Source organism: Haliotis cracherodii, unplaced genomic scaffold (genome assembly GCF_022045235.1).
Source record: "Haliotis cracherodii isolate W230 unplaced genomic scaffold, xgHalCrac1.p SCAF_1, whole genome shotgun sequence".
Lineage (NCBI taxonomy): Eukaryota > Metazoa > Mollusca > Gastropoda > Lepetellida > Haliotidae > Haliotis > Haliotis cracherodii.
The window spans coordinates 22325259-22350032 of record NW_027266264.1 but is presented as its reverse complement, the minus strand read 5'-3'; the positions used below and the strand labels follow the sequence as shown (position 1 = coordinate 22350032).

The following is a 24774-nucleotide window of genomic DNA, read 5'->3' as shown; positions in this document are numbered from 1 at the left end:
CCAGCGACTCCACACATGGCTGACTAGTGTTACCCTAGTCTGACCTTCACCTTACAGTGAGTGTATTCAGCAACCCAAAGCCACCTACCCTCCCATCCCTTACACACATCACTGCCCACAGCTGGCCTTGACCTTAGTGGGTGTAGCTGGAGATGGGGGGTGTAGCTTGAGATGTGGAGTGTGACATAACGATGGGTAAATCCCTTTGTCCCTGACAGCAGCCTTCACATAGCTTCCATGCTCAGCATGTACTAAATACCTATCACAGGCCTACATACTCAAGTGTGACACAGGTGCCTTAAGCACTGTCAAGTCGATGGGTGTAATATAGCATGAAGATAGCAGACGATAGTACGACAAGAGGATTATAATTCCCTTGAGATCAGTAACATCTTGTTTTTACTTCACAATAAAAGTCTGATAAGCCATAAGTATACCAGTTAGACCATGTTTTACTTCATTTGTTTGTTGTTGAACACCACACTCTGCACTATTCCAGCAATATGACAGAGGTCTGTTAATTCAATCGGATCTGGACCAGACAATCCAGAGATTGACATCATGAGCACTGATCCACGCAATTGGGATACCAAGTCAGTGAGCCTAACCACCGGATCCTGATCTTACCTGAAAGGACTTGAATCTGTCTGATCAGAAGTTACATATTTTTTTATGACCTCTACACATGCTAACTACATTGTTTGATAGGCATCTCTTAGAAGTTGATGGATGCGTGAGTGAGTTCGGTATAACTTTGCTTTAAGCAGTATTTCAGTTAAAGCACGAGGTGTCAGCTTTTGTTGGGAGGAAAGCCCGAAGCGAAACAGGTTTTAGACGTTTTACCACTTTCGTGAAATCCAGGAGCATTTGTATGACATATATGTATTGTGTTGCACATGCCATTACATAATGGTATACAATACGACGATAGACGAACTACAAACAGACCCTACAAACATTCAGCTCTCTGTCATTGTCACCATATCTCCACAGCACACACATGTGATGTCCGTGATGAGAAGTGAAACCATCTATCAGTAGCTGATAACCTGCCCTATCTGTCACGATTCAACACAAGAAGGCAGTAATACATTGCCTATACCTTATAAGGTAGCACATCAGTTAAGGCCCACACAAATGTAGTGGTTTAACATAGTATTACCGTATTTGACGTAATAAGCGCTCAGGGCGCTCTCAAAATTAGAAATAGGGGCCTCTTATTAGATTGAAATTTTGGTGAAAAAAAAAATGAGTTGAAAGATCGTATATTTCATGGTTTATGTTGACAGCCTGAAATGATACAAATGAAAAGTCTGTGCGTATTATACAAAATTTAATTGCCCATAATTAAGGGTGCATATAACACACTAGTGCGTATTATACATGAATAAATAAGTCTTGTGTACATTGATCAATCGGAAGGGGTTCTAATTGAGATTGTTCACTAGCCAATATATTAGCAAATATCGCCTTGGGGTTTATTCGAGCGGGGCACTTATTACGTCGAATACGGTATACTTCCTTAAAAAATTGGGGCTGATGAAATGTTACATTGTTCTCTTTTTTTTCCATCTTTATAGAGAATATTTTAATGTAATCATTCAAATGAAACTGTCTCTTGAGTTGTCTCATTTTCAGGATACATAAGTCTTGACAAAAACATTCATTTTCATTAACTAAGCTATTATTTTGATCTGAAATTGGACCAAATTGTTCTGTTCTAGATTTAAAGGGACAGTACGTCAACAGTTCTGTGTGTTTTTAAATCATGCATGAAATAATTTCCGAGTGTGACGTCACATCCCTGATTCAATTCTCAAACCAAAACAATAGAGCTGCTCACAGCAAAGCCGACAACGCAAGGTGTGTGCAGAGTAAACAGGCTTCAATAATGTCTTTTACACAAGGCAAATTGAAGGGAAGGCTTGTGTGTTTTTCTCATGGATGTGTTACAAAATACTAATGCAAGTGTTTATCAATGCCCAGATTACAATATAAATATGCCTCGGTCGTATGAAGCCAATCACTCTCCTACCCAGAGTTCCTTGCAGCCAGTCTCGTGCCTCTGTCACATTGCCACATCTTACACAGTCCATTCATGGTTTTCACCAGTTTCAATTTGAACGAGTCCATACAATTAGATAAACATACCTTTCAGTGAGAAATTATCCTAAAACGTGAAAAACTATTTCTGTTTGCGTATTTATCCTCACTGGAGTAAAACATTCTGTCGCAGAATAAGGCAGCAGAGCCATATAACCTTGGGTGTTATCTGCTATTATTTACATACAAAGCTTCAGAACGATTGACATCCTGTTCCTTTGAAGATTAGTTTGTTTTTGTTAGTTTTTTTAACACCGTACTCTGTAATATTGAAACTAGTATGATGGCAGTCAGTAAACTATCAAGTCTGGACCAGACGATCCAGCGAGATTGGCATCATGAGCATTAATCCACACAATTGGGATACAATGACATCCATCAACCAAGGCTGACCACCTGATCTCATTGGTCGCCTCTCATAACAAGCATGGGTGGCATACGACCAATTCTAGAGTCAGACTAGTTGTGAAATTTGATTGAACTAATCCCTTATCTTTACATTTAATTGTTCATCGCTGAATCTGATTCCTATAAATATAGTTAGCATGTTCAGCAAACCTTAACTGTAAATGCATTTTATATTAACATGACAAAACTGCTTACAGCATTACAAGAATCAAGAATCAAGACAATGACAAATAAGATCTACTGGCCAATAAACATAGATTTTATTGAGCATGTTAGTGGCCTTTATAAATATTCATACATCAACATGATTTGGTTTTATAACAAGATATCCATAAATTTGAAAGGAAATTTATCAACATGATCCCAATTGAGCTTGCTTATAAATATCATCAATCCAATGGCTTGGATTACTGATTAATTCCAAGCACATTACTTTCACATTAAACAAAATTACCAAGGTTGCCATCATAAATCACAATGTCAGCTGAATGGCTTGCCAACCCTCCTGTTGGGCATGGCAGGAAGTCCAGCCATCAGTGGACCATGCAGCAATCACTGTGGGAGTCCCTGACCAGAGTGGTCACCCTGACCAGAGCGGTAGGAGATTACATGGTCCAATGAACACTTCCTGCACGCCCATACACACATACCATGTATACAGGAACTGACAGCTCAGAGCAATTACCTCCCCATTCACAGCGAAAACACCGACCATTACCCTGGATAGTGGCTACAGAAATATTCTAAGTGTAATGCTACAAAGTCCCTTGTGAATTCTATACCTGTGAACTTTGCCTCATAGGCCAGCATATATAAATCATTAGCTTGTATTACCCACACCTCACTCAAACACCTCCTGCCTCACCTCGGTTCATTGTGATTCAGACACAAGTCAACGTGTGAGGAGAGTAAGTGTTCTTTCTTGGAAGGGATCATATACAAATGTCACCCTCATTTTCTGGAAACATGACAATGTAAAGATGGTTATAATGTGTTTGTACTGGCCTAGTGTTGCCATCAACACCTCTTCTATGAACTGTCCAAGCATACCAAGCACAATAATCCATCACAATAACAAAATAATAATATATTATATATCTTAAAATAGCTCAGCAGGATGATAATCATGAAAGTTAGTTATAACGTGTCCAGTTGAGACTTTATAACATACAATAAGATACTAACAGACTAAGGTACCAAAAACACAGATGGGAATTACAGCAAGTAAACAATGAAGTGACTTCATCCTACTATTCTGAATAATTTATCACGACACATGCTGATGAATGCATACTGACATATCACAGTCTGATTTATGAGGGTCTATAAATTTAGTAATTTATCCATGATTCTAAACTGAGAGCCTTTGTCAGGCATACTGGGGAAAAAATATATTTTGGGTTCAAAATAAAAAAATTTAAATAAAGTTTTTTTATTTTAACATTGCAGTTAATGCAAAAATGTATCACCAGGCACCTACCTCTTTATTTTTCCTGGTATCAGTCACCTCTAAAATATATAGGCATGTGAATTCAGAAGCAGTGGATTAAGGCACTGAAGTACAACATATGCTTGTGCACAGCAACACTTAAAGGTGAGGTGAAATGGGATTTAGAGCAGCATTCAAAATTATTGCACTTATTTAGCGACATGCATGCACATGTGTGTGTGTATGGTGGCTTGTAATGAGACACCATGCTGAAGTTTAACAAGAATACCCCACTCCGACACTGTATACTCACTCCAAGCTGACCAGTCCTTGTTTTAACCCCTTAATGCCGAGTGCCAGGCAGGGAAACAACAAGTACCATCTTTTAACTTCTGTTTTGTATCACTCGGCTAGAACCCCCGACCACACACTCTTTCCAGGCAGACGTTCTTAACCACCAGACCACAGAGTGAGTGAGTGAGTTTGGTTTAACGCCGCTTTTAACAGTATTCCAGTTATATCGCAGCGTGTCAGCTTTATGTTGGAGGAAAGCCCGAAGTGATGCAGGTCTCAGACGTTTACCACTTCGGTGAAACCCACGAGCACGGGTATGGTGCTGACAAACCTAGAAACATAATCGGGGCGAACCGGGATTCGAACCCACAATCATAGGTTTCTGGCGTGCCCAAGGGACGCAACTCTGCACAGCGAATCTCAGCGCCTTAGACGACTGGGCCACCCGTGCCCCCACCAGACCACAGAAGCTGTCCAGTAACACCTAAAAGGTAGCAGCCAATCAAAACAAGAATCTACTTCATTATCTGTATTTGGGATTTGTGTCAATACAGAACATTCACATCTACCATATCTACACTGAGATAACAGAGAACCTGTGATATTGTAAACATTATCAAAGACTTGTTCTGTTCATAGTCAGCTTTGAATATATCCACTGTATTCATTGTAGGAATTTAGATGCAAAACTTTGAGGCAATACATTTCAAATCAGGTTCTCAAAGTAAGTTTATGTTGATTTTCCATATTACCTTTTCTTTTACATAGATATTGAAAGACAAAACATAGTTCTCAGGAATTGGGTGTCTCTCAACAGAATATGGTCACTCACACAAATCTCCTTACAAATCTATTTAGCACTGTATTCCTTCAGATCAATACACCAGGCATAATAAAGTCCCTGATCCCTCAGTACTAAAGCATTGAAGCGGCACTACAAACCCTGAGAACTGATGATGGCGATATCATTAATAACATAAATTATGTTTTAGAGTTGTATAACATGTACATCAGTTTCTGGAAAATATTGCCTCAACATGATCAGCCCACCTTGAAAAACATTTTCTCTACAATGAAGCAGGGAAAAAATGTCTACTCGCTTAATCAAGTGTTTATGTGAATCAGCATATCATCAAAATAATAATTTCTACACAGCTCCAAATTGGAGCGTGTGGACAATCCATATCAGGCTGATTGCAGTTCAAACAGCCCCACTGCATACTAACTGAATATACTTGGCAGTCTGCCCTCGTGTTGAAAGGCATCATTAAAGCCATCAGATGAGACTCGTGACGCCACACATCAAAGCATTAAAACTAGCTGCAAAGAAAAGAACTGATGGAGGCTGAGCTTGTAAACCCACCCAGGCCAAAGCGACTGCAAACAGGCCACTGAGGCTAACTGCACGAAGGATAAGATTACAGGGCTCTAGTCCTCAATCAGTCGAAAAAATATTTGAATAACAATATCATCATTTAATGATTTTTCCACCATCCTACATACTTTTTTCACTTGACTGCACCAAATTAGTATCAATTGCTAGGTTCTATAAATGTAACATTGGAACATTTGAGGAATGTCGGAGTGACATATTGTAGTGAGCTGGTGATGACGCGATAAACTTTCTGTGTAACATAATAAACATGCTTCCGTTTCGTCACCCAATGGTTCTCCTCTCCACTGAAGTTGTGTGCATCCTGCTCTGCACCGTCATGAACTAGATGTGCAAGTTACTGCAACACGCACCCGGCTGAATAAGGTGTCTTGATTGTGCAGGCCATGTGAGCACAAAGTGCAGGCTATGTGGGAATCCAGGGACAGAATGGGTCCCGTAGCCCATGCATGAGTTAGGAAATGACTTTTGAGGATTAGGTGGTCACATACTTACAAAGTTACAATGTAACTAGGCTGATTGTGTGTTTTTGTGCTTAGGTTTGGTGACTCCTACATGAACCATCTCTTGTGCTGCCTACATCAACCAGCTCTTTTGTTGCCTACATCAACCATCTCTTTTGATGCCTACGTGAACCAGCTCTTGTGATGCCTACATCAACCAGCTCTTTTGATGCCTACATGAACCAGCTCTTGTGATGCCTACATCAACCAGCTCTTGTGATGCCTACATCAACCAGCTCTTGTGCTGCCTACATCAACCATCTCTTGTGCTGCCTACATCAACCATCTCTTGTGAAGCCTACATCAACCATCTCTTGTGTTGCCTACATCAACATGCTCTTGTGATGCCTACATCAACTCTCCAGTTATTATAGGACTCAAACCGTGGGAATATTTCCCCAGCAACATGAATATCCCTGATATTACCTGATAACAGGCTTGTAGATTTCCCTTGTTGAAGAACATTTGCCTGTCCGTTGTGATCAACATCCTCATTAAGGTGACATTAGTATACGTCACTTACATGGACCCAGTATGCCTCCTACTCCCCATCACAACAGTGCCTGTCAGACCCAACAATTACCTGTGATCAGCCAGCCAAGTGTTTCCCCGAATATTGATAAAAGACTCCACTTGCTTATAATCACAGTAGTCAATAACAGACAGAAATTACTTTCCCCCAGCTAGTCCAGGATATATATCAGACTCGGAACTGAAGCCCAGTATATAGATCTTCAAGACAGAAAATTGGATGTAACAGAATTTGTTGGGGGATGTTGATCTTACTTACTGTACTGTGAACATTGTCCATACTTATTTCACATTCTTTGCAAAAGGTAAAAGAGTTATTGATTTTAGCCACAACATAACAGGTGAGCCCTCAACATGAATTCTGAGCTTATAATTTCACTGTAGAATTCAGGTGTATTGGAGTGCCTGAAGGATGTGTTTATGACAAAGTCAGACTGTAAATAGTCTGAATGTGGTAGGTTTGGTTTAATGCTGCTATGAACAATATTTCAGTTCTATCATGGCGTGTCAGCTTGATATGGTAGGATAGCCTGAGGTGATGCAGTTAGCAAAGTTAGAAGTATACTACTTTGGTGAAATAACTCCCTGGGCAGATCTGGGTTAGAACTGGTCTTCAGTAACTCACACTTGTCATAAGAGGTGTCTAACAGGATCGGGTGGTCAGACTTGCTGACATGGTTGATGCATGTCATTGTCTCCCAAAGGTGTAGATAGATGTGATGTCAATCACTGGATTGTCTGGTCCAGACCTAATTATTAACAGACCACCATCAGAAAGCTGGAATACTGCTGAGTGTGGTGTTAAACAACAAACAAAACTAATATATGATGGCTGTATTTTGCTAAAACGCGTTCCGTAATTTATGTTTCTGAAATAGTTATTCCACTTATGATTTGCATCAGAAAACAAACTTAAAATCAAATCTGGTTAAATCAAGACGATAAAAGCCTTCTGAATAAAGTTCAAATCCGGGAAACTTATCAAGTGTGCAAACTGGTGTCACTTAATAATTCTTATATTACCAAGCTACACTGAACATGAAAGGACGGCTCCCATAAAGATATCTATCTAAACACATCTTACCATGTTTTTATGAAAAATGAATCCCAAACACACTGAGCTGTTCAAGAGTAATACAAAAGAATGGAAATACCTTCCACATCCTCTCCTGTCGTTCCTCAGGTTCCTGGTACAGATATTTACAATGACCAGGCACAAACACATGAAATATGCCATAATTATCAACACTAAAAGTTTGATTCCAGTTTCCAGCTAGTGTGTCCTGCTGTGTTAACGTCAAGGGTGACGACACACCAACCACTGTGAGGCTCTCTCCAGGGGGCTACCTCATAATAGACATGCAGACAGGCTACCAGCTAGAGGATTAGGCACATTCACTCAACCTTCCAACAGAGGGGTCAGACCTTATCCATGGGGACTTCTTTCTTGTTTTTCACTTACTACTTTAATCTGTGTACTTCATTAATCTTCACATACTCAAGTCTCAGTATTCAACAGAACCACAGCTACAATCCAAGGTTCATTTTACAGTTCTCCAACATGTCCAAAATTCATAATTTGCACGCACATAAACAGTGAATAATGTACATGCGTACATTACCATTCTTTATTGAATTCTGTTAATGTCATGGCAAACTATTCATCATGTTCATCCTGCCTAGGGAATCCTGCAGGTCTGGCAATATTGAGTTTTGTTTAGGTTGTCGTTAGGGCTGGGATGAGGTCAAAATTTCCTACCCAGGTACATGCTGTAGGTTTCTAGAGTTGGGTCAAAATGTCCGGCTGGGAAATATTTAAAAAAAATTAACAATGATTTACATAAACATATAAAATGATCTGATTGTTCATACACTGAAGCTTTAAGTTTACTCAGACATATAAAAGAAGAAATGTGTGCAAAGTCAAAAAGAAATGCAAACATTAGCAACTTGTAGTACAGGCTTAGAAACTAACAGTTTTTGTCCACTAGTCCTTATAATGATAACATATAGCCAAACCCTTAAAATGGGTCAATTTCTACTAGTCCTTAGGATACCTTTACTATTGGGCAGTTTGGTAAGGACTATAGGACTAGTGCCAATTTCTAACGCTGTTGTAGTGTAACCATGGCGTTTTATTGTTATGGTCATTAAACAAAATACATGTATCCTTAGACCAACCATGAACTTGAGTAGTCCTGTGGGTACCTGGGGCCTACTCAGGACCTGAGTTAACCATTCCAGCCTTAGCTTGGGTGAATTCAAGTTACACCTTGTAATCTGCAACCATATCACTAATCAACCATGCAACTATCAAGAACATGCAGTTCTTATTACACGAGGGCTCGACACTTCCCTTTCAGCCACAACATACTTCCTTGGTAACATCCATGGCTCCAGTCTTCAAAGACAAGGAAAACACTGATTATTGCTGCATGTGGACTTGTCTGTAATATGTGATATCATGCAAAAACGAAATGACTATATGGAAAGAAATCCTCAAACATTTTACATATAATATGGTGCCTCAGGTTCCCAGAAAACTTTTGATATTTGAACCTAAGGCCCCATTAGCCTATCACATATAAAAAAAAAGACCAGGACACCTTGAATTGATCCTTAACTTCAAACACCGACAAGTATTAATATGACAAGGAAGTGATTAAAATCAAACAATATCCTGTCAGGGTTTTCTGTCATAGTAGTTTAATCTAGTAACCCCCTCGCCTTTCATTCTTAACCTGAGGCTTCTAGGGAAGTCTATATATGTGTGGGTCCTGGGGACTCCCAGTAATAGATGTCTGGGGTCCCGGATATTAAAACTGGAGGTCCCAGGGTGACAACTGCACCAACAGGAAACAAAGTGCAAACTCGGTGTGATGCCTTCGGATTCTTATAGAAAGGGATATGTTTGTTTGAATCAAACCTTAATGACAGAGTTAAGAAAGTCTGACCTGAACTGTCCAAACATTGAAAATATTTCTTATCAGGACAGAAACGTCCAATACATATGTTTCAAGTATATCATTCAAATATCCATACTCTTTTGTGTCCAATTGGACACATAGTGGACATTTCAGTCCATTCTTAATTGTTGTATGTACATGATCAGATGATGAAAATGTTTGCATCCAGTTAAACCCTGTTTAACAATTCCACATAACAAAGAGCCAGTAACATGCACCATTAACTTTGAACACTGTAAACTATCATGGAAAAAGTAAAACCCAAACAGCAAAGAATAATGTGCCGTTGAAAGGAAAAGTATGAGCATTGGCAATCTTGTCTGCCTGACATGCCCCTGCATGAACGCACCTCATCAAACATTTAGCCTCACACAACACTAATCAAAGACTGAATCCTAACTTCAATCTTCACTTCTGACCACCACCACCAGGTCAGAAGGTGTTTATTCTGCAAAAACTGACGACTGAAGGAACGAACCACTTGTTCCCAGAGGGAGACATCCATGTTTGATGTTTCCATCATCAAACTCAAGTTCCATGTTTTCCTGGAGAGTTCCCAATGGCCAGGAAGCAAGCAGACTAGCACTGAGTCAATCATCGACATCAAAGCGGGCACTTCCCCAGCTCCTCAACTCCTCCTAATGTTCCTGAGATCACATTGACCATTCAGTCGTAAGTAACAGCTAAATGGCTAGAGTAACATCCCGCACATTAAATCCATGAGGTGAAGACCGCCACTAATCTCTGTATCACAGGACATGCTCTTCAGGACAACAGCGGCTCATATTTGCCGAAGTTCATATTTTCTGAGAATCATTTTTAATACCATTTTGCATTACAACTAATTTCAATACATCTTTCCATGAACATAGATGTGTGGGTCAAACCCGATCCATCAGGCCATAATCAGCAGTAGAAACTAACAATTTCAGTCCACTAGTCCTTATAATGATAACATATAGCAAATCCCTTAAAAAAATGCAAATTTCTACAAGACCTTATGATACCTTAACCATTGGGCAGTTTTGCAAGGTGCAAATTTCTAACGCTGATAATAACATGCAATCAACAAAGTCACACAGCCTATCCACCTGATCCACGTTGTCTTAAGACAAGAATAGGTTGCTTGGGGCCAATTCAAACCAGAAATCCCTATGTATGCTAAGTAATGATCACTTACAATTCAATCATCATGACCATTGCCAGGATAATCAGGGTAATCAGGGTAACAGACATGACAGAGCTGGATACCCCCATGAAGATCTTGGTGAGATATGTCTTCAGCAACCTATGCTTGTTGTAAGAGGGCTGAAAACACACTGTTTTTCTACAACTATGTGCAAATTAAACAGGAAGGTAGAGGGGTACTTGTAAAAACCCTAAAGGACCCGTGCAGATCCGGGGTAGAATAGGTCTTCAGCAACCCATGCTTGTCGTAAAAGGCAACAACGCTTGTCGTAAGACTCGCTGATTTGGTTGATTCATGTCATCGTATCCCAAAAGCATGGATAGATGTTCATGATGTCAATCAATGGATTGTCTAGTCCAGACTCGATTATTTACAGACCGCTGTCATATAGTCTGAGTGCAGCGTTAAACAACAAACAAACATAACCCTAATGGTAAAAACTGAAGATTTAGGAGGTCGCTCGATTCAAATACTACCACAGCCCTGGGACCCCCATTTTAATGGCATACACTGTAGATGAATGCTACTACCAAGGACATGAACATGATGAAGTCTACAGAACAAACATAGCCTAAACCTCACAGCATTGCATAGCTGTTGCACACTCACACCAGCACGACCAGTATTAACATAATGCTCTTAAATACTTCTCATATCTCCATAATCATGATAATATCTGGTAACATAAACATAATTAAACACAAATAAAAATGCACATTGTCTACATTAACAATTGCTATCAGAGCACAGCAAGGCTGGTATTGTTCTCTCTGCTGGGTGGCAATCAATACTATCTCATATGCTCAGAAACTATCAGCACGACTTAAACCATGTCTTTAAACATGGGAACAGTTTTACCAGCCTGGGAATCAAATCATAAAGTTTCACTCTTGTAATCGACTGGACCATCAAATTGTTTCGTCCTGTTTGTTTTAACTACAATAAAATCCACCAGGTACCTGCACAATAACAGGTAATAATTGCTGTTTCCCAATTGGTTTGGGTTCATCAATGTGTTTTGTAAGCAGACAATAGAAGGCAATATGTCAGTTACTAGTGGACTCTCAACAATGTTATGTCTTTGTCGTTAAAAAACGCATTTGACATACAATTTCTGAAATGTCCAAAGTTCAACGTACAACAAAATATTTCATATCTCCATTATCTCGACATCAAAATCAATATTTCTGACACATGTTCAAAACAAATATCTAGGAGAGATCAAGCCATTCTAAATTCACTTTTCATTTGTGTATTAAGAAATCCCTATTTACATGATTTATGGTGTGTGAATTATTTGATTGTCATTTGTCAACTTCTAAGTAATGCCTAAGTCAAGCACAATTTATGGAAAACAACTTCTTTAGTGACCGTAAAGACGCTGTTTTGGTATAGATCCTTGTACTGTTGTCTTGCTTGACAAAGGTTTTAGGATCTATACCGAAACGTCCCCTTTACAGTAAATAAAGAAGTCGTTATCCATAAATTGTGTCTACTTTGTAATAGTGTGTGTGTTTTAATGAAGTAACTTGCTTATATGATATATGAATACTAAGTAGCACAAGCTTCTGATATGTATTATCATAAATACCACTATCTATTCCAAAGCCCCACAAAACATGGTGAGGTTAACAATACTCATTTCAGTTTTAAGTCCAAAAACACTCACATACAGAGCATAATACATGATATACATTACCTTGGACATTGTAGAGTCAATTTGAAATTAATCCTTCAATGGTCTTTAACAACTTCAAGCAGGAAAATTCTCCAAGCACTTCAAGACTTAGAACAGTTAACAGACTCTCATACAGGTGAATCACAAACATGGTATACACGGTATATCGTCTTGACCCAACTCTGACGTCATCACCCTGTCCGGCTATACATCTTCAGATACAGCCAGCCAAGCACCTGCTGCCTCCCTTGTCAATCATCCTCTCCCACCCACCAACCAGGTAATTACAATATATCACTAACCATGCTAACCAAACTGCTCCATACAGTTAGACACATCTTCCCCCACCTGGCCCCCATATCAAGCTAATGCGATATTGATGGCTTTACTTGCATTAAGACACCCAACCAATAGGCCAAACAACCAAGCCATTACTCATATAAGCAGGCTTTAAATTTTCCTTTGAGATTGACCACAGGCTTTTAGGAAATCAAACTTCATGTAACATCGCCATGACAACAACTTTTAATTTCTCTTGAGGAATAAAACTGGTGACTGAAAGTTCAAACAAATTTCTCTGAACAAGGATATATGTTCAAAATACCGTCAGAGCACTGAGTATTCTAACTTTCCCATACATATCAATTATCTCAGTAATAAACTTATAGTAAACATCATGCAGGGCACAGAACATCTGTAAAGAGCAGAGAGACGTTGGCAATCCATTCAGGACACTATGTTATAAATGAATGCTGATCTCATAATAGTCAACTTTCAATCTCAATAATGCTTTCTATATTCTGTTGGGATTTGTTTGTTTCTGCTAAAAGGAACAGTGCGTTGTAGCTTGACGAACTATTCAAATATACACTTGTGACGCAGTGACCTGATTTGACAAAGATGGTTTCTTCCAGCATTGTCCAGTGCAATGTTCAAAATTATGTAAGAAAATGGGCCTTTGTCCATAATGTCATAACCCTAGTGTACCAATGTCAAAATGTAGGTAGTCTCTAGATTCAAGTGTGAGTGAGTGAGTGAGTGAGTGAGGTTTTACGCCGCTTTTAGCAATATTCCAGCAATATCACGGCGGGGTACACCAGAAATGGGCTTCACACATTGTACCCATGTTGGGAATCAAACCCGGGTCTTTGGCGTGACGAGCAAACGCTTTAACCACTGGGCTACCCGACCGCCCTGCGTCACTTTAGGTGACTGGGCCACCTGTGTCTGCAAATACTGTAGGAGGCCACATCAAGGACACAGATAATTTGGCCCAGCTCTCAACTGATTGAAGATGATCCAATAAACCGAACACTGGGAACTACGCTCATAGAAGATAGTGGTTGTCAATGACAAGATTTTCCCGAATAAAAGTTCCAATCAGATCTATATTACATCTTCACTGACCCACATAAGGCTTGATCGCTATCACCTACTAGGAAGGGTCAATGTTAAATGAAAACAAAATCATTGATTCTGGTGAACATTTAGTCAACTCCATTCACATTTCATAAACAAGAACACAACATTAGTAAACTACCATATCACGTTCATGTCAAATGTGCAAACAGACAGCTTGTTTAACGCTTATTGATGGATGTCAAAGTCTATGTGCTGCCACCACAATGTCTACAAGCACGCACTCTCTATCACTGACTATTGACTGACAGATATTGATGCAAAGCTGAATGTGTTAATAACAACCAGCCTGGTCAAATCACTCCGGCAACACGATTATAGCTCAGAGGCAATAGTGTTGAAATGCAATACCAATTATCCAACACATTTAGATGACAATCGAATATAGTCTCACCGGTAATTTAATAACAACAAATCAGGATCGACAAATTCACAGAGACCTTCACTCCAAATCCTTGCATATTCATGAAAAACACTTGACGCAGACATGGTAGCACAGAGGCAATCTTTCCACAACATTTTAACTTGAATAAGGTTAACAAGTTCTATATTCCATGACTTGAAATTGCTGTAAGCATAGGTCTGAAAACCATTTAAACCATGTTTAACTTTTCAAGAACCCCAGAACTTAAAATGTTTAAAGAAAATTGTTTTGAAAAGTGTATTATAAAGATCTTCAAGAACTCTTATGCTTAACTGTGCCCTTGTGAGATGCACATGAAATATGTTCCTTGTGCCTTTCACTCTTTGGCGACTTGGGTTATGAAATGCATGTCCCGGGGTAAGTAAACAATTCATATAGGACGAACTCGAGCACATTTATCAATCACTTAAAACATATTTGCCAATGTTGATGGGCCTATTATGAGCATGCATAGCCCTGATTAAGATAAGAGTAATTTCTTTTATATATGTATTGAAAAGCTACCAAATCACACATACATAATATGCATAGAATAATATCATAAACAAACTGCACAAAACATGTATTTCACCTTTCATAAAAAGAGTAAACTATTAGTCCTGATCATGTGATGTAATTGTTAATTTGATGAAGTGTCAATCCCCGTGGCAAAAGACTACATTTGTTAGCCGTTGGTACTGACTTCGTGGTTTGGAATCCCACTGACAACACAGGTTTTTCGTCATTGCCAACTGGTCTTTATCTAACAATTCAGCTCAAAGACAAAGAAGCCATGGATTATGGTGGGGTGAAATGTGGTTTAACATGGTGTTCAAGAATATTGCACTTATATTGCGACGTGTACGCAAGTGTGCTTGTGTCTGCTTGCACTAGTCTGGACTAATGTCGGTTTTATAGTGGTATCACTTGTTTTATAATAAAAAAATTCAAACATTTGAGTATTTATAAATTTAAATTAAAATAATTTGTGCATCTTTTCTACAGAATCATGTTGAATATAAATAAAAAATAAACAAAAAACCTTTGCTGCCTGTTTTATTTGGTGTTCAGTTTCAGCATAATGCAAGTGAATATTATTATTAACGACAACTCAATGCCTAAAACATTGTAAGTAGTAGTTTGACATCACTCGTAGAGCATTTGGGTTTCTTTCTATTCGATTCTCATGCCATTTTGTGACTTGATTTCAAAATTAACTATTTTGTGTCTTTATTTCATATGATTGAATAAGTTTGTTGTGTTACCGTGATACGGTGATTTCACTTCGCATAAGGTGCATTTCACTTCCTTTTAGTCTACTGATATGGTGAAATAAGCCCAAACAGGACTTTTCAGGTTGCCAGGTGGCCACACAAATGTTTGCACGGCAGCAATGAGGCCGAGGGAAAGGACAGGATTTTCGCGATAGAGCACTAAAGATTAAAAAAGGTTGATGTATTCGGGGATTAATTAATCATCCTACCTCTAGTGCTCACAAACCTAGAAACATGATCGGGGCGAACCGGGATTTGAACCCACAATCATAGGTTTCTGGCGTGCCCAAGGGATGCAACTCTGCACAGCAAATCGCAGCGCCTTAGACGACTGGGCCACCCGTGCCCCATCAAAACTTACAAATGAAAAAGATTGAGGTATACTCATGTTCATTGATTATTGTGATATTTACCACCAGCCACAAGATTAGACAGAGACAAGCAAACACAGAGTGTAATGCAGCATGAAAAATATAATTATGAATTCAGAGATTTTGAAATTACAGATGCAGAACTTGAGCTGGGGTTCATAGTATCATTAGAGAAAGACATTAGACATGATCAATAAAAAATAATAATATGTTGTTATGCAAAACCGTGTAAATGATCTAGAAAAATAAACAAAATATATTTTTAAAAATGATAAATACAAAACATCCTGATTATATACCTGGTGCAAGTCAATATTGCTCTAAATACAATTGATAACGCGAAGACAATGAGTCTTCAGCAACCCATACTTGCTACAAGAGGTAACTATGCTTGTTGTGAGAGGCGACTAACGGGATCGGGTGGTCAGGCTCGCTGACTTTGTTGAAGCATGTCATTGTATCTCTGCTGTGTGGATTGATGCTCCTGATGTCAATCACTGAATTGTCTGATCCAGACTCAATTATTAACAGACTGCTGTCATATAACTGGAATATTGCTGAGTGTGGCGGAAAACGACAAACAAACAAAAGTATCTTCAGATTTTCAATATAACTGTTATCTTTATCACACATCACTAACTGCTGTCAACTTATAGACTGTACACAGTCCAGCAGCTATATCAGAAGTTAACTAGATAATTACTGTCTGTCCTTCTGGACAATGCATGGCCTGTTTCTATATACAATTTCAGTTGTAGTGCATTATATGGGACGCAGGATGCTATTCATACTGAACACACAAATGCATGCTGAGTCATTGAATACTTAATAATTGAGTCCACTGTTGTTCTATGAAAGTATAAACAAATACTGCCCTCTGTGATAACACATATAGTGATAGTGTATAACACAAGTTAGGATGCTGGTCCACTGACTAGCGTTATCAGGGCAGAGTCCACTGGCAGATAACGGACCAATGATAACCACACATGAACTTTCGACCCTTCCACACCTCCCCCAAGAGGTTTAGGACGGGCAACAGAGTACTGGCTACTCACTAATCTAACCTGCATCCCCAAACAGTCAAAATGATTTGCATCGTGACACAAGGGTCATCATGGTCAGAAAACATGTCAAATGCTATGTAACCCTTGCACATAATTTCGTGTTATCCTTATATATAGAACTTTGTAACTCCATGCAATGAGAGATGTACCATACTTACCAAATACATATAAATTATAATGTACCGTAATATTATAATGTCAAACTGAATTTAGATATGGTTCACTGTCAGTATGATATATGTAGTTGTCAGTATGAAATATGTAGTCACTCTATCATGATGATCATGGTCTTTATCTCATTCATCATGTTCATATCTGAAAACTTGTAACAAAGTGGAAATATCAGTTGATCAGTATTCACTGTGCGATCTGATACATATCACGATACCTCACTCACGATCCGATGCGTATCACGATAGTTGCATGTGCTCTTATCTGTGGTCCATAAGCCATATTTTTCATAGACAGTATTGCCAAATACCTGGAAAACTGACGATTTACAGTTGGCAGTGGGAAGTATGGCACAATGTTTGAAAATATTTACGTTTTCACCATTAACTTTCACTACTATCAAATTTTTAGTATAACAGTTATAAAACTAAACATTTAAGGTAAGAATGGATATCTTTTCCTTAGTGTGTGACAGTGATCAATACTTGTATCGAGAAGTAAAACAATCGTGATACATTGATGCATCGGCGTATCGTCCCACCACTAATCACATGGTGTAAGCTATCCGGTGATGGAGCACACACAGTACTAGCATGCAATAAGATTATGACAGCAATAGCAACCAATCCATTTCAGTCAATAGACATTATCACATTTGTTAAAACAATCATGATAACATTTATATATACCAATCAAACAGGAAAACATTCCAATACCTTCCACAATTTTTTAAATGTGAAATCAGGCACTTGTCCAATGCCAACCCATACAAACCAATTAGCCAAATGTTAGGCAGAGAATAGTGAGTGAGTATGGTTTTACACCCCTTTTAGCAATATTGCAGCAATATCGCAGCGGGGGACACAAGAAATGGGCTTCACATATTGTACCCATGTCGGGAATCGAACCTGGGTCTTATACATGACGAGCGAACGCTTTAAGCACTAGGCTACCCGACCGCCCCTAGGCAGAGAATATATTACACAGTTGTTCACCCACTCAAATCTATCTGCCGCATGTCTAAAAATGGTAAATAGAATACTGATGGACACCTGGCATTAACTGTAAATACAGGGATATGACAAAAACTGGCCACTATGTGATCAAATGTAAAATACTTGTAAAAATGTGTTCAAGCCTGTTAGGACCACACTCAGAAATATCCCAGCGGCCTGTAAATAATTGGATCTGGTCCAGACGAACCTGTGATGGATATCAGCATTCCATGTCATCAGAGTATAATGACCGACATTCAGGCAAGTCACCTTGTATGACAAGCATGGGTTGCTGGGGACTTATGCTAACCCAGAATCTAGGGGACTCCTAAACAGATGGATGAGCACAGGTGCCACAACTGGAACACACTGAATACATGTGTACAAACAGTCATCAATGTGATTATAAAAACTAATTTATTATGTCGTTCAAGATTTGCTAAATATGCCTACCAATAATCAATTTAAGTGTTGGGGTCGTTAGCACAGAAACTACAAGAATGCACCTCAGGCAGTATTCGAAATAGCTGCCTGCCCGCTAGCCAAACAAATGACAGTGACTTTTAAATTGGGCTAGTATCATTTCTGTAAAGCTAGTTGAAATTTCTAGTCAATACACATTTATTTCATCCCGTCAGTTAAGACGTCAATTAATGTCAAAGTCTGTTGTCTTTTTGTCATTTATCAAAAACCTATGCAAAGTAGTACACTGGGGTTTTGCTGTACACTGATTATGACCAATGTACATGTATATATAGCCTTGATACAAGCGATGACTGATACACCAATGCGTCTCAAAGTCTAAGATTCTCGGTAAGAACCACCCAGAGACCATATCGGTATACATGGTATATGGTCTCTGAACCACCAAACTACAGACAAACATAGAGTACAAAGCAGCCAATCAGCTTCAGCGTTGTTTAGCACAATGGTCTCAATACACACAAAATACATTTAGGCTAACACAAAATATGTCGGCTGTAGCCATAAAGCAGGGCTAGTAAAATAGGATGTGGCTCGCACTATTTTTTGTTGAGAAGCCCTCTTGGCCAGTGAACTTGGGAAACTAATTCATAATTCAACACTGACCTCAGGTACTCATTGGCACGCAAATATGTACCAAACAGACAGATTTACACAATGAGTAATTCTGATTTTCTAATCCTTACCTCGGGAACAAAGTCTGCAATACAATGTACACTTTCTATCTACCTGTGAGTACAACAACCCCAAACAGCCAAAAGACACGTTATGTAGAAAAACTTAAAAAGAAATGCTAAAAGATTTGTATCCAGTTTTCCATCGTGATTGCAGTAAGACATTTTATAATTGATATAGTTTGATAATTATACCAAGTTACGTCTGAGACTGTCTCTCAAGCCTTAACTACAAAGCTGAACCAATCAACATTCGATTATTCGGATCACAGATCACTGATCGAGGAGAAAAATGACAATATCAAAGACACGTAACTATGAAAAGAACTGAGAAGTGAATAAAAAAACAGATACAAAGATAACGAAATCATGTATAAATATATGCACTATACTAATATCATAAGGGTGACATGTCGCCGAAAAGAATACATCATTGGCTAACATGGAAGTCGTGCAGAGTTTGACAGCAGGGATCTTGAGGAACAGTCTTGTTTACATACACACAGTTATTCTTTTGGGAATAATCGCAGCTACAATCAACACGTTTTTTCAACCTCGAACACATTTAATCCCCAAAGAACATAACTGATACATACCTATGGCGTGAACCTCTCTGGTTGGGATCTAAAGGCTGTTGCATTCCCTAAGGCTAGAGGGGCAAGAATTCGACGCCATCTTGGAATATGGCTGTGGTCCTTGAACTTGTAATTCACTCGTGATTTTCCGGCAAGGTCCGTCAAACAGGTGCGCTCGATGAGTCATTCATTTAGAAACACACACGTTACGTCCCTTGAGAGGATTTTATGGCGCTTCATAAATACATTTATCTCAGCTCTTTCATTGAAAACTCCACACACTAGCGACCTTAGCGAATAGCTCCAAGGACTCATGTGTTTTGTAAGGATCTGTACAACTCTAAATTGTTTGATAGGCATTACTTAGAAGATGATGGATAACAAGGTAGACACAATTTTATGGATAACAACTTCTTAATACTGTAAAAAGCCACGTTTCGGTATAGATCCTTTTACCGTTGTCGAAAAACGTTGCTTTTTACAGTAATAAAGAAGTTGTTATCCAAAAAAATTGTGTCTACCTTGTCTGTTCTACTCATAAAATCTCTATTGTCTACACCCTCTAGTAAACCAGTTATCAGTAATTATATGGACAGTTTCTGGGAGAAATAATCAACATTTATATTAGGGCTGGGGCGAGTAACTCGGGTACCCGGGTCGCGTGGGTACTGAGTAGGACTCACTGAGTAGGGTACTCATAGGAGTGGTTAGTCACGTGATATATTTTGAAATGACAAAGATTATCTAGAACTCTATGGTTACACTACAAGTCACTAATTTTCTTTCTGACTATGCACCATTCCCTCTGACTTTTCATATGGTTGAGTAAAGATAATACTTCAGTCAACTTAACACATGTATCTAAATACATTTTGCCAGGGCTATGATAAAAAAATCCCATTCGGACATTTTGTACCTATCTCATGAGACCTACAGTGGGTACCCGGGTAGGGTCGGGTAATAAGGGGATGGGTACCCGGGTAGTAAATTTGGACTCGTCCCAGCCTTAATTTATATTGTCAAATTCCACAATGACATGTGATTTAAAATTTCAACATTCAATCTTCAAATATGTTCTACTTTCTGTATCTTTCATACGGAAAGATGTGTATTTTTAGATTGATTCATTCACGTACACAGGACTATAATTATGTTGCAGTGAGTTAATTTGGTCTAACGCAGCAGGTTTTACCGTAATATCACGGCGTGTCAGCTGATGTGGGGGAAGGCACGAGGTGATGGAGGTTTTGGACGTTTACCAGTTTGGTGGCGGTAAACCGCGAACACGGGTATGGTGCTGACAATCCTAGAAACATGATTAGGTTGTATCTGGTCGTTCTCTCGCGCCTAAGGACTGAACTCTTCACAGAGAATTGTGTCGCCTCAAGCGACTGGGCCTCCTATATTTAAAACATCAAGGAGTTGTTGCTTTTATGTTTAAGGGGTCGCCTTCTGCCTTAGCAATGTCGACTGACCTGTCCCTCTGTGGGACTCTTGTGCGTGAGTAGGGTACACATATCTATTGCGAGCATAGAATTTCTGTTTTTGTATTGATATGATTTCATTTTTGTCTTTGGGTGCTCTGTTAATATACGATCAAGTAGCTGTCCATCGCTAAGAAAAAGAGTTAGTTTGGCCTTCGCTGTTGCATCTCTTCGCTTTAGGAGATCTACGACAGGTGGTGGATCTAACTGCAATTCTTTTTTTAACCAATATCGGGGGCTGGGCAATGGTCTTCACATTCCAGTAACTCCATTTACATCTGATGAGCGTATAGCACAAGGTAATAGGCCGAGAGCTCTGTCACACATACACTGACATCAACAAAAACAACAAACGGACAAATGGTGACAAGGGATGAAGGTGTGTGATAGGAGTGAGTATTTTTTTACGCTGCTTTTAGCAATACTCCAGCAATATCACGGCGTGGGACATCAGAATTGGGCTTCACGCATTGAACCCATGTCGGGAATCGAACCCGGGTCTTCCGCGTGACGAGCGAACGCTTTAACCACTAGGCTACCCGACCGCCCCGTGTGTGATAGGAGTTGTGATTACAGTCACTGTGTGGTGTTACTATGTTATATATACTGATGTTATTCTGGTTGATGATGTTAAGGTGGCACATTCTCGCAAGAAGGTACTCATCTAGGCCATCTGTACTGGATTAACTTAAAACATGAGAACCAGTCGACTATTATCTCATCCTTAAATCCGCAAAACATATAACAAATTAAACATCTCAAATCAACTTTAATCCGATTTTATTAGAGTATGTAAGAATTGATTTAAATATTACGCGGATTTACACAGTTTGCGCACCGGTCATTTCATACTTTTATATTTCTCACCGTAGATACGAAATAAAAACACACATTTAATTGAAATATATGGCTACAACGTCACCAAAACAAACGTAAGATCCAACATGGGACGATGCGCATGACATGCTTGATTGTGACTTACTTGCTTTCCGACATATGCGTATTTCGCGCACGGGCTTGATTGTGAAAACACGTGTGAGTATTTATCAGCGCGATAGCGCATAAACACAAAACCAAATAACTTGTTGTTTTAAGTGTAAAGGCGACAAAACAGCAACATAGTTGCATCATTGTATAGATAATGCACGCGTGTACTCAAGGACCAAGTTGGTAGGCTTTTGACACTGATAAAAGCTTACTGATAAATGTTGCGCATGAATTAAGTTAAAATGAGTTAAATTATGTGACATGAAACTTGTAAGAACACCTTTATGTATTTTCGACACAAAAACAAGAGTTTTGAGTAAAGGAAAATATTCTCGCCCATGGGCCACTCTTTGTCCATCGGCAGGCCCAGGGGCGTCATAGGGTAAATATTGAGTTTTTGAACATTTATTTTTCATTTTTTCTTCCTTAATATGTTCCCATGAACACAGCATGTTTAATTTTGTAAATACCTTTGACCGAGACTGGGCATATAATGTAGAGTTTCTGGATTATTGGGTTTCCAGAATTAAAATGGGACGTGTTATCTTATCTTATGAAGCAAAAGCAATGCTGGTGCTGCCATGTAAGGGCAGACTCGGGTCAGCTTATAAAGTCCAAAGTTTATCTCGCAGCGCTGTATTAATACACATTCCCTCGAAGAGTCGCCACACTCAACCTGGGGCAAAATCAGCACAATCATCGAAATGGCTGACATGACAAGTGCAATCGATCATTATGACGGGATCTTTAAGTTCGTCCAGTGTGTCAGTGCCAGGAAGGTGTTCCTAGAGGCTAGGAAAACGCTGGCAAGTGGCAACTGGGACGCAAGCGTTCCACTCTTCCGGAAGGCGAGAGAACTCGTTACAAGAGAGCACTACGCCGAAGATGTAAACACTGTTGATCTTATTGTGGAGGAAATGGAACGATACCAAATGTCCAGAATACCCGGCGACGTGTCTCCAGTTGACACCATCAACTTGGCTGACGTGGATAAACGACCCGTGTCGAGACTGGCTGAAGAGAACACAGCACTGCCTCAGGGGATTTTCTTTTTGAGTGTTTCTTGTGACGGGTCTGTGATGCGACTAGTCGGAAGAAAACTTATATCCGAGAACTGGATCTCTAACAAAATACCCGAGCTATTTTGCAGCATCATTCGAGCTGAGATGCTTCTTGGCTTGTACGCTGACATGAGAGTGACAGAAGATGGTTACACTATATTCTACCGGTCATTGTTCGACAGCGAGAAATTGCGAGCATTCCGGGATACTGTCTCTAACAACTTTGCTGAAGTGGAACTCGTATTCCCGTTCCCGCTGCTGAAAAAGAACACGAAAAGAGAGTTCGGGTCGCCCCCCGAAGGGTGGTCAATAGATGATGCATTTGATGTCATGTTAAGTCATGGTGAAGAACACATCCGACAGTTTACAATCACGTATCTCTCCACTCTGAAGTTAAAGAGTCCAAGGTTGTATGACCCGGCCTGTTCGACAGGCGTGTTCCTGTCTGCGATGAAGACCGCTTTCCCGCACTGCTACACCATTGGTCAAGATCTCAGTCAGCAGATGGCAGACGTTAGCAGTCAGAGAGTGGATGAAGTGCATTGTGGGAATGCCATTGAGCCAAAAATTAGAACCGGAAGTGCCGATGTTGTATTTGTACGCTTCCTGAACAGTGAAGTGGTTCGGTCAGCTGAAGCTGAGGCCCTATTGCAGGCTCTGTTACCCACGGTCCGGGAAGGGGGATACATGATCGTGTTCGGACATACCCCTGTTTTGCTGTCGGCGTCCAACTTCGCCGCCATGGACAGTTTTACACTTATTCGAAGCGTCGGAGCTACCAAGGACAGGACGGGCATATTCCAGTATTATATCTTGCGCAAGGATTGAAGTCATTGTGAATACTTTTAACTCTGCCTCGATTTCTTAAATATTATATTTTCCTCAACAGATAATCGTTTCTGCATTCTTGTTTGACGTTCATCAAAGAGTTATCGGCATGTGACCCCTCGCTTGTGATGTCTCGTGAAGCACCACTACAAACCTTCTTGACATGTACAGATGAAGCGAAAAGGGATCTGATCACAATCGAACTAAAGATACTTTTTGTATTGTTCAGTTCTTTGTGTATTCAGTTTGAAATAAATGTAGTCATTATCAATGTATTTCTAGTTGTATGACACACACTCCACCCCAAATCCCATAAAGTAGAACATGTCTGCGCCACTGTATAGTGTTTATCTTACAATCAATGTCTAAAGTCCGGCAATTTGTAAAACGACCGATCCACTTTGCCAATTCATAAATTAACGGGGAAAAATCAGTCATTTCACAAATGAAAAATGAGGACAGGTTGACTGAAAGTAATTAAACTATTT

The 24774-nt window shown here is 39.4% G+C and overlaps 1 protein-coding gene across 2 annotated transcripts in view; it reads right to left on the bottom strand.

Moving 5' to 3' along the window:
- The window catches only part of LOC139474475 (phosphatidylinositol 4-kinase beta-like), a 57624-nt gene extending 37589 nt beyond the window's left edge, over nucleotides 1-20035 (bottom strand). For both annotated transcript variants that reach the window (XM_071257515.1, XM_071257523.1), the window contains exon 1: nucleotides 19948-20035. The gene's annotated coding sequence lies outside the window, so the exon portion shown is untranslated. The remainder of the gene's footprint in view (nucleotides 1-19947) is intronic.
- Between the last annotated feature and the right edge of the window lie 4739 nt (nucleotides 20036-24774).